At 41.0% G+C, this 10,376-nt stretch overlaps 1 protein-coding gene across 5 annotated transcripts in view; it reads left to right on the forward strand.

Moving 5' to 3' along the window:
* The first annotated feature begins 8,122 nt into the window (after positions 1-8,122).
* The window catches only part of rc3h1b (ring finger and CCCH-type domains 1b), a 31,113-nt gene continuing 28,859 nt past the window's right edge, over positions 8,123-10,376 (forward strand). For all 5 annotated transcript variants that reach the window (XM_016245032.1, XM_016245035.1, XM_016245036.1 and 2 more), the window contains exon 1: positions 8,123-8,261. The gene's annotated coding sequence lies outside the window, so the exon portion shown is untranslated. The remainder of the gene's footprint in view (positions 8,262-10,376) is intronic.

Genomic DNA, 10,376 nt, shown 5'->3' on the forward strand with positions numbered 1-10,376 from the left:
TGACTTGCATGTGTGAGTTTTGCAATGTTCTGTGGCATTAAAAATGCATTAACAAGACACTTAACAAGTATTTAAAAAAAATTAAACATCTTGTTATTCAAAGTTACCCCCTGTTTACACTGCACACGTCTGTGACGCGTTATGGCTCCTACAAGTTTTGTTCTGTCCTCCACACAGTGCCAACTCACACCAGAAGTGTTTCAGTATATTGGAGGTAAGAAGCGCCTGTACTGACAGTGAGGAAGACTGAGTACATGCGAGCAAGATATACAAAGTGAATGCCATGCAGATATGCATTTAATCATAAAGGTTAATCAAAAGCGGTTTTTTTTTTTCTAACATGGTTGGCTAAATGTTTACATTTTGTCCAGTTTAATTCTGTTTATTCCACTCATTCAACTCCTGCAATTAAACTCCACACCTTGTCCTTTTTGAATTTGTCCTTGTAAAAAGGATTTGTGGTGTCATATAACAATGTGTGTTTGTCAACTTTGAGGATGAACCTCTCGTCATCTATTTCTGGCATCTTAACAAGTATATAGTGATGTGAAATACAATCGGGAGTCTGCACAGTGTGTTTATTTTTCGAAATTGAAAATTTTTTAAACTTTTATTTTGTATTTGCTGTGCGGCTTGGATGCAGTCTATCAAAAATAGATTAGGCGCCTATCTTTAGTGAAGCAGCGCGGTGAGCCGCCTCTGAAACGTGCCGTGGCACGGATGGTGTAACACAGCATTGACTAGAGTGGCCCTGATCAGCTCCGATGGCCGCGCCGCAGCCGTAATGCGTTGCAGACGTGTGCAGTGTAAATCAGGGGTTAGAAGTTTTGCAAGTCAAGTCAAGCAGAATTTTCTGGAAAAAAAAAATCAAATGTATACCTCAGTGGCTTGGGGTAACTCAGTTTTGCAGAATACATCAAGCCAAGACCGGCAACACATGCATTGCAACACTGGACAATCCTGACAGAACCTCAACACCTTTCAAGTCTATTTCTGCCTCTGAAGGACTGCCATCTGGAGAGCCCCCTTGTAGGGTCTTCTTGGGCTATTTCCCAATCAGTGTCCTATAACACAAAACAATAAAATGCATATTGTGCTTTTTTTGGTTGTCAGGCTCAACTTTAAAACATGTATGTAGCTCACTGATGGAGACATCCAAGCAGTCATTAATCTGACCAAATCATTCAAACAAACAAACAAAAAAACTTTTAATTTTATTTATTATAAGATAAGTCGTTGTATTTTCAAATTTGCACTTTCCACTTACTATAAAAGTAATTTCAAAGCAAACAACACAAAATTTACCATATTCACTCACCTGGTAATGTGGTAATGTGCAATCAGATTGTCAGTGTTCTCTGATAGGAAGACAATCAACCTGTGATCCTGAGTACAAACAGAAATAGAAATTCATATTAATATTAAAAATAAAATAAAATGCATGACAGTAATGACAGTGAACATCTAAGATTTAAATGCTAAAATAAGTAAACGGGATTTTCAGTAAACAGTAAACTTCAGTAGACTTTACTGTATGAATTCAATATACAGATTCTAATCAAAGTTAAAGTTAATCATTCAAGAGCAGTGACTCCGGCATGCACGTACATGTTTAAGTGTTCATTCGATATCTAGTAAAATATATGATAAAGAAAAGTTCTACTTATTTCACATAACTTACCTTATACATAGCTACTTACCTTCACAGTGGATGAGCAGTCCTCTTCTGAGATCTGGTTTACTAAAATGGCCACCACAAATTGAGCGTTTCAAAGTTAATCCAGTTCGTCACGTGGTATCTGCTTGGATCCTAAACAATTGTGTTAATTCGACTAAAATTTTGTATTAAATGTACTAAAATGTTGATTTTACTCAAATTTACTTGTTGTATTTCTTTATTAAAGTAAACCATGAACACAATATGTTATGTAACAGTTGTAGCTTTAAATTAAGTAATGTGCAAAACTGAATTTTTAAAGTAAAATCTGTTTATTTTAATGAGCCATATTTGCTGAGGGCAGACATCTGCTTGGGTCCCAAAAAAATTTGTTAATTTGACTACATTTTTTTTTTTATTATTGTTGACTTTACTCAAAATTACTTGTGTTTCTTTATTAATAAAAGTAAACCATAAACTCAATATGTTATGTAACATTTGTAGCTTTAAATTAAGTAATGTGCCAAACTGAATGTTTTAAGTAAAATCTGTTTATTTTAATGAGCCATATTTGTTGAGATTTGCAGACATCATTTTTTGCAGTGAACTCACTTATATGCACTCCATCTTATCCCAATTGTATGCAATATTACATATGCCACCCAAAACAATAATCTGTTAAATTAAAAGTATTATTCTGTGTACTATATTTTAATATTTAATGTTTAAATTAATATTTACTATAATATTCATATTTTGTGAAAGCTCTCTTTACAAAGGAAAAGAGTGGGTCACTTAAAGTGTCAAAGAAGGAACTGGAGGACCTGAGAGCAACACACACAGATAGCCAGAGACATGAGCAGAGGGTGATGCCAGCAGACATGCCACCCATTCCTCAGCCAGAACATCAATTGGATGACAGCCCTCCAAGGTGGAGTGAGGTTGAGAAAACTGTGAGAAAGGCAAGGACAGCTTCAGCTCCCTGACCAAACGGAGTTCCATACCAGCTGTACAAGAATGCTCCAGAGGTCCTTCGGTTCCTGTGGAGGAAAATGAAAGTGCCTTGGAAAAAGCAAACCATCCCAAAAACATGGCGAAGAGCAGGGGGAGTGCTAATCCCAAAGGAAATGGATGCCTCGAACATCAGCCATTTTGACAAATCAATCTCTTGAATGTTGAAGGAAAGATCTTCTTTAGCATTGTTGCTCAAAGGATGATAACATACCTGAAACAGAACAACTTGATTGATACGTCGATACAGAAAGCTGGCACACCAAGCTTCACAGGATGCTTAGAACATACTAGCATGATATGGCATCAAATCCAGACTGCAAGGGATTTGGGAAGGAAGAGACAAGGGAAGGAAGAGATCTGCATATTTTATTCCTGGACTTGGCCAATTATTTTGGATCCGTCCGCCATTCTCTCCTATGGACGGCCTTTGAGTTCTTCCATGTGCCAACGACCATTACACATCTGGTCAGAAACTACTTCAAAGATCTGCAATTCTGCCTTACAACAACAGAGTATACAACATTGTGGCAATCATTGGAAGTGGGAATAATGGCAGGGTGTACCATCTCCCCCTTAGCCTTTACCATGGCAATGGAATTGATCATTCAAAGCGGGCGATGGTACAATGCAAGCCTCAAGGACTCAGATCCGAGTGACCAAATGAGGAAAGTTACCATCAAAGGCCTTGAAAGCATAAGTAATACCTTGCTTCCTGGCAAGCTGAAACTGTGGTGCCTGCAATTCGGATTGCTTCCAAATGGGTAGTAGGAGGAGACCGTCTGCAGTCTGGACAGTGTCCTCCTCCTATTCGTGCCTACATGGATGACATGACCACCCTGACCTCAACCATTGCATGTACCAAATGTCTACTGGTAAAGCTTCATGCCAACATAACATGGGCGCGTATGAAATTAAAACCCAGTAAATCTAGAAGCATATCCATTGTCAGAGGGAAACTCGTAGACCAGAGATTCCACATCGATGAAACACCCATTCCAACGGTGTTGGAGATACCAGATAAGAGCCTAGGGCGATGGTACAATGCAAGCCTCAAGGACTCAGATCCGAGTGACCAAATGAGGAAAGTTACCATCAAAGGCCTTGAAAGCATAAGTAATACCTTGCTTCCTGGCAAGCTGAAACTGTGGTGCCTGCAATTCGGATTGCTCCCTCGTCTAATGTGGCCTCTAACAGTCTACAAGGTCCCCATTACCAAAATCGAGAAGCTGGAGAGAACAATCAGTTCGTATTTCAAGAAGTGGCTTGGACTCCCGCGATGCCTCATAATATTGACCCTGACCGAGTCTCAAGATGCTATAGTACAAGCGCTTCTCCCAGGTTGGCAACTGGGAGGAAGTGGACCCCGACTGAGGCCATACAGCAAGCAAAATCTGATCTCAGGCATGGAGACATTGTAGGACAGGTACAGCAGGGAAGAGGGGGTTTTGGACTTGGGACAAGCCGACCCATATGGTACAAAGCAACATCTGCCCAGAGGAGAAAACTGATAGTAGCCGAGGTCCTGCAGCAAGAGGAAGCAGAGAGATGCACAAAGGCTGTCTCGCAGTCCAAACAGGGACAGTGGACTAATTGGGAAAATCTAGAGTAATGCAAGCTCACCTGGAAGGATCTTTGGGAGATGGAAGGAAGCAGATTGAGCTTCATCATCAGAGCCACCTACAATGTTCTCCCCACACCCAAGAACCTAAACCAGTGGATTGGAGAAGATCCATCATGTCCTCTCTGTCAAACTCCAGCAATGCTAAGGCATATCCTCGTCGGCTGCAAAACCAGTCTTTCCCAAGGACGTTACACTTGGAGGCACAATCAGGTTCTAAAACAACTGATGATTATCCTGGAAGGAAGGAGAATCACCACTGATGCCCTAATGCACTAATCCAACGACTGGATTCTCAAAAGCCACTGTCTTCATAAGAGCAGGACAGCTTCCAGTAAAGCAAACTACAAAAATAAAAACAACACTGCTGGACACTGCCCAGGACTGGAAAATGCAAGTTGATCTGGACCAGAAGCTCAGCTTTCCACCTGAGATAATTACAACTAACCTCAGGCCAGACTTGATACTGTGGGAAACCTCACAAAAGTCCTTGCTCATCATGGAACTAACTGTGCCATGGGAGGCTACAATTGGTGAAGCAAATTAATGTAAAAGGCTGAAGTTTTCAGACCTAATAGCCGAAGCAGTACAACGGGGCTGGTGAACCCAGTTGCTCCCTGTAGAGGTTGGGTGCAGAGGTTTTGCAGCCATGGTAACAACCAGGCTACTGAAGGGGATGGGAGTCAGAGGACAGGCCTTACGACAAGCAGTTAGGTTGCTGTCAGAGGCTGCTGAGCAAAGCAGCAACTGGCTGTGGCTAAAAAGGAAGGATACCAGATGGGCTGAAAATGACCTAGAGGGGTAAAAGCAGAGGGGAGTGCATCTGGGATGCTAGCTGTCGCTGTTGAGCCCTTTGGAGGTGTCATAGGCCTATCAACGAAACACCAAGGAAGAAGGCCCACCTGATGACCCCAATGAAGTGATTACCCCTACTCCCCACTCAAGATGTCAACAATGTGCCGATTATTCTAAGGGATTGTGCTATCAAGTCCTATTCGCTCAGCTTTACTGCTTAAAGGCACAATATGTAAGATTTTTTTATTAAAATATCCAAAAACCATTTTGCATTCGAAGAATGTTTAAATCCAAAGAAATAAGCAATTTTAACTAGTGACACGGACCGTGTCTATAGTGTCATTGTGTCGCCTGCCAATGACGTCATAACCGGTTTTGTAGAAAACATGGAAACACCAAAGACGCTTTAATATGTTGTGTGTTTTAATAGACCGGTGACGACCACACAGAGTAGCATTATAACAGAACTTTCAAATGTATATAGTATGATAAAACAGCGCTGCTTTTTCCCCCCACATACGCACGACCGGAAGGAGCGGAAGAGGTCGACTGTGGCATAATAAAAGCTACGCTGCTTTCGAGCCGTGTGTCGACGGCTTTTGGCCTCACCCTGCTTCATTCTACTCCGTTAATAAATCATTAGCTCATCCATGAACATGATTTCTGCCCGAGTCCTCTCGGATTGCATCGGCTGTGGGGATAAAGACGACAGCTCCCATGATTCCACACTCAGTCACGGGCCACGGCGTCATCAAACTACGCCTTTGTCTCTTTGTTTATTTTGAATACGCGCCCTCTAGCGGCAAAAATGACATACTGTGCCTTTAAATGCTTAAAAGCACAGAACATTTTAGACAATTTATTTTGATTTTATTTTACATTTTGATAATGTAATTTGTAATGTAAATTAAACATAAAAGTGAAAAAATGTATTTTCCAGATATTTTTAAATCCAATATTAATATTAACAATTAATATTAATAATTCACAAAAATGGTTAGAAATATGTTTCACTTAGGCTATCTTATAATTTGCCTTTTAAAGAGAATTCCATACTTTCCATCTCATAAATATGACTAAATCTTGTAATTTCATAATAGTGATTTTTATTCTCATAGGCCTAATTATGACTTTTTTCACTTTTTGTGACTTTCATGTTTAACAAAGGAGAGAGAGAGAGAGAGAGAGAGAGAGAGAGAGAGAGAGAGAGAGAGACAGAGGGCATATCCTCGTCGGCTGCAAAACCAGTCTTTCCCAAGGACGTTACACTTGGAGGCACAATCAGGTTCTAAAACAACTGATGATTATCCTGGAAGGAAGGAGAATCACCACTGATGCCCTAATGCACTAATCCAACGACTGGATTCTCAAAAGCCACTGTCTTCATAAGAGCAGGACAGCTTCCAGTAAAGCAAACTACAAAAATAAAAACAACACTGCTGGACACTGCCCAGGACTGGAAAATGCAAGTTGATCTGGACCAGAAGCTCAGCTTTCCACCTGAGATAATTACAACTAACCTCAGGCCAGACTTGATACTGTGGGAAACCTCACAAAAGTCCTTGCTCATCATGGAACTAACTGTGCCATGGGAGGCTACAATTGGTGAAGCAAATTAATGTAAAAGGCTGAAGTTTTCAGACCTAATAGCCGAAGCAGTACAACGGGGCTGGTGAACCCAGTTGCTCCCTGTAGAGGTTGGGTGCAGAGGTTTTGCAGCCATGGTAACAACCAGGCTACTGAAGGGGATGGGAGTCAGAGGACAGGCCTTACGACAAGCAGTTAGGTTGCTGTCAGAGGCTGCTGAGCAAAGCAGCAACTGGCTGTGGCTAAAAAGGAAGGATACCAGATGGGCTGAAAATGACCTAGAGGGGTAAAAGCAGAGGGGAGTGCATCTGGGATGCTAGCTGTCGCTGTTGAGCCCTTTGGAGGTGTCATAGGCCTATCAACGAAACACCAAGGAAGAAGGCCCACCTGATGACCCCAATGAAGTGATTACCCCTACTCCCCACTCAAGATGTCAACAATGTGCCGATTATTCTAAGGGATTGTGCTATCAAGTCCTATTCGCTCAGCTTTACTGCTTAAAGGCACAATATGTAAGATTTTTTTATTAAAATATCCAAAAACCATTTTGCATTCGAAGAATGTTTAAATCCAAAGAAATAAGCAATTTTAACTAGTGACACGGACCGTGTCTATAGTGTCATTGTGTCGCCTGCCAATGACGTCATAACCGGTTTTGTAGAAAACATGGAAACACCAAAGACGCTTTAATATGTTGTGTGTTTTAATAGACCGGTGACGACCACACAGAGTAGCATTATAACAGAACTTTCAAATGTATATAGTATGATAAAACAGCGCTGCTTTTTCCCCCCACATACGCACGACCGGAAGGAGCGGAAGAGGTCGACTGTGGCATAATAAAAGCTACGCTGCTTTCGAGCCGTGTGTCGACGGCTTTTGGCCTCACCCTGCTTCATTCTACTCCGTTAATAAATCATTAGCTCATCCATGAACATGATTTCTGCCCGAGTCCTCTCGGATTGCATCGGCTGTGGGGATAAAGACGACAGCTCCCATGATTCCACACTCAGTCACGGGCCACGGCGTCATCAAACTACGCCTTTGTCTCTTTGTTTATTTTGAATACGCGCCCTCTAGCGGCAAAAATGACATACTGTGCCTTTAAATGCTTAAAAGCACAGAACATTTTAGACAATTTATTTTCCATCTCATAAATATGACTAAATCTTGTAATTTCATAATAGTGATTTTTATTCTCATAGGCCTAATTATGACTTTTTTCACTTTTTGTGACTTTCATGTTTAACAAAGGAGAGAGAGAGAGAGAGAGAGAGAGAGAGAGAGAGAGAGAGAGAGAGACAGAGAGAGAGAGAGAGAGAGAGTGTGACTTTCATGTTTAAAAAAAGAGAGAGAGAGAGAGAGAGAGAGAGAGAGAGAGAGAGAGATCCATCGCTGCATGTGTTTTCAGCATGAGCCATAATGTAGCGCTGCCAGAGGAGGCGCCCCGGTACTCGACCGTTTCTTCTCTTCCTCGCGCTGCCGGTTGTACTCCCGAACTACTTCGGCAACCCGTTGTAACGGTCGACATGGCGACCGAGGATATAATCAAGCATTTTCTTAAGAAAAGATGAAGATAGCCGAGACACAGTAAGAATGAGTTTGTATTTGTTATTTTGCGCTTGTGGCTTGCAGAATAGCGCATTTTTTGCGTGCAATATGTGTTCGTGTCTGGGTGTGGACCGCACACTGCTGCTAACTGCTAATCTGATAGCACGTTTGCAGCATTTAGCCGCCCGACTAGCCTTGTGTAGCTTTGGCTTGAGCTGTTTTTCGTGTTTTCAGTCAGGTTTGGGGTGCTTAATTGGTGGTTAGTTCGTGCCATGTGCAGTTTTGGGCGTTTTCTTTGTCAGTAATTTGGATTTCAGCCGTGTATTCGATTGAAATAGCAATTGGGTAAGTTAGCCAGTGTAGCTTATTAGCTGAGGTAGCTGAACTGAATGCTGTGTTTACACGGGCCTTCGCTTATAAATATAGCTATTTACAGTAATCCACGTGATTCTGGATTAGCATCTATTCTTACCACATGTCATGTTTCCGCTACATTGTTTTGACAGTGGGTGGATAATAAATGAGTGTTTGGTCAGGTTCAGCGGTTGCCGTTTTACGTAATCGCGGGATCTCGTGGTTTAGCCTAAACCGATATCCGTAAGATTGCATATTTCGCCGTTATCCTGTGCCTTACGCTCATTTCATCTCTCACACACTAGAAAATGTGCAACAAACACCTTTTGGAGTCCGTTTAACTCATTGTCTATACTCACAATCATTGTAAGAAATGAAGACTGTGTTTGCAATTAGCGTATTCAGTAAAGATAGAGACCGGAGCCAGTGAGCATTGTGTTAGCTCGATAGCTAATGGACATGGACTGTGGAGAACAGAATACATTCTTACCAGTTTGGTTTATTTTCGTCAGGTAAATGGTGTTAATTTTAACATGTTGCCATCAAACATGCACATATGAGGTTATGCAATGCTTATTCAGAAAGGAGTTGAGTTTATTGACAGACGAGTTATGTTTAAATATGCTAATTAACTATTATCTAATTGAATATGCACTAATTAGCATATTCAATTAGATAAGTTACTTAGCATATTTAAACATGACCTATCAGAAAGCTTGTAATATAAAACAGCTGTCTGTGGGGAAAGTATGGTGATATTTATTAGTTAATTATTACTCTAGTTACCTGTGGTACATTACTTTTGGATAAAGCATGGTTCAAAATTCTTGTTTAATTTTGTTGACAGAGTTAAAGGATTTTACAGAGAAGATTTTGAATCTTTTTTTTTTTTTTTATCACTCCATAAATCAGAAAATACTGTCAACGGCCAGAAGAAAAAAATAAGTTGTTTTTTTCAGGAATGAACTAAGTGAAAAAAGGCTTAGTAAATGAGAAGGGGAAAAAAATTTTTTTTTGAGAGAGAATGTCCTTTAAAGATATTTATTGTATTTGAACGTTTTATTTCCATTAGGGTTGTGACGGTGAGGAAATTTTCCCATCGGTTAATCGACCTGTGACAATACCGATATCACCGCGGGGGCGGTGCGTTCCCTCTTTTCCTCGCCTTTAAAGGTCCCATATTGTACAACTTTCTGGAGTTTTATTTGAGGTTTTGATGTCCTTAAGAATATATATCTGCGGTATAAGTACCAAAAACCATCTCGATATATTTTTACAGCTCCTTTCGCAGGAGCTCTGCTGAGAACAGGTCGAGTTTGGTCTGTCTAATTAATATTCATGAGCCTCTCTTCTGATTGGCCTGTTGTTTTCTGAGTGACGCACGGCCAGGCCAACCACAGGTAACTAGGGTCAGCGACGTCACAGCGCTAGCTGGAGGCAGCAAAACAAAGGGGAAACTGGAGGCGGCCCATTCAAACCAGCGCAGGTTCTGCTACATGAGGAGCTTAAAATATCATCTTGTTGTGATGTTGGGTGCCAGAATCGACGTAATACAGCCTCAAATTAGAAATTTGATCGCATATCTGCTGCCACTGCCAGACAGAGAGAGCCGATCCAAATACGAGATTTTATTTTTATTTTTTTCTCGATTGTGAGAATTGTTCTATGTTATTTCTGAAGCCTATACGATAGCTTAATGTGAGCTACATATGAATATTTAAGTCCTTACATTAAAGTTCACACAAACTCTTTTCTCCGCTGTGGCTGTCAGTCATTCATTCAGCCTTTAAACCCTGGTCG

Source organism: Sinocyclocheilus grahami, unplaced genomic scaffold (assembly GCF_001515645.1).
Source record: "Sinocyclocheilus grahami isolate Dianchi unplaced genomic scaffold, SAMN03320097.WGS_v1.1 scaffold742.1, whole genome shotgun sequence".
Classification (NCBI taxonomy): Eukaryota; Metazoa; Chordata; class Actinopteri; order Cypriniformes; family Cyprinidae; genus Sinocyclocheilus; species Sinocyclocheilus grahami.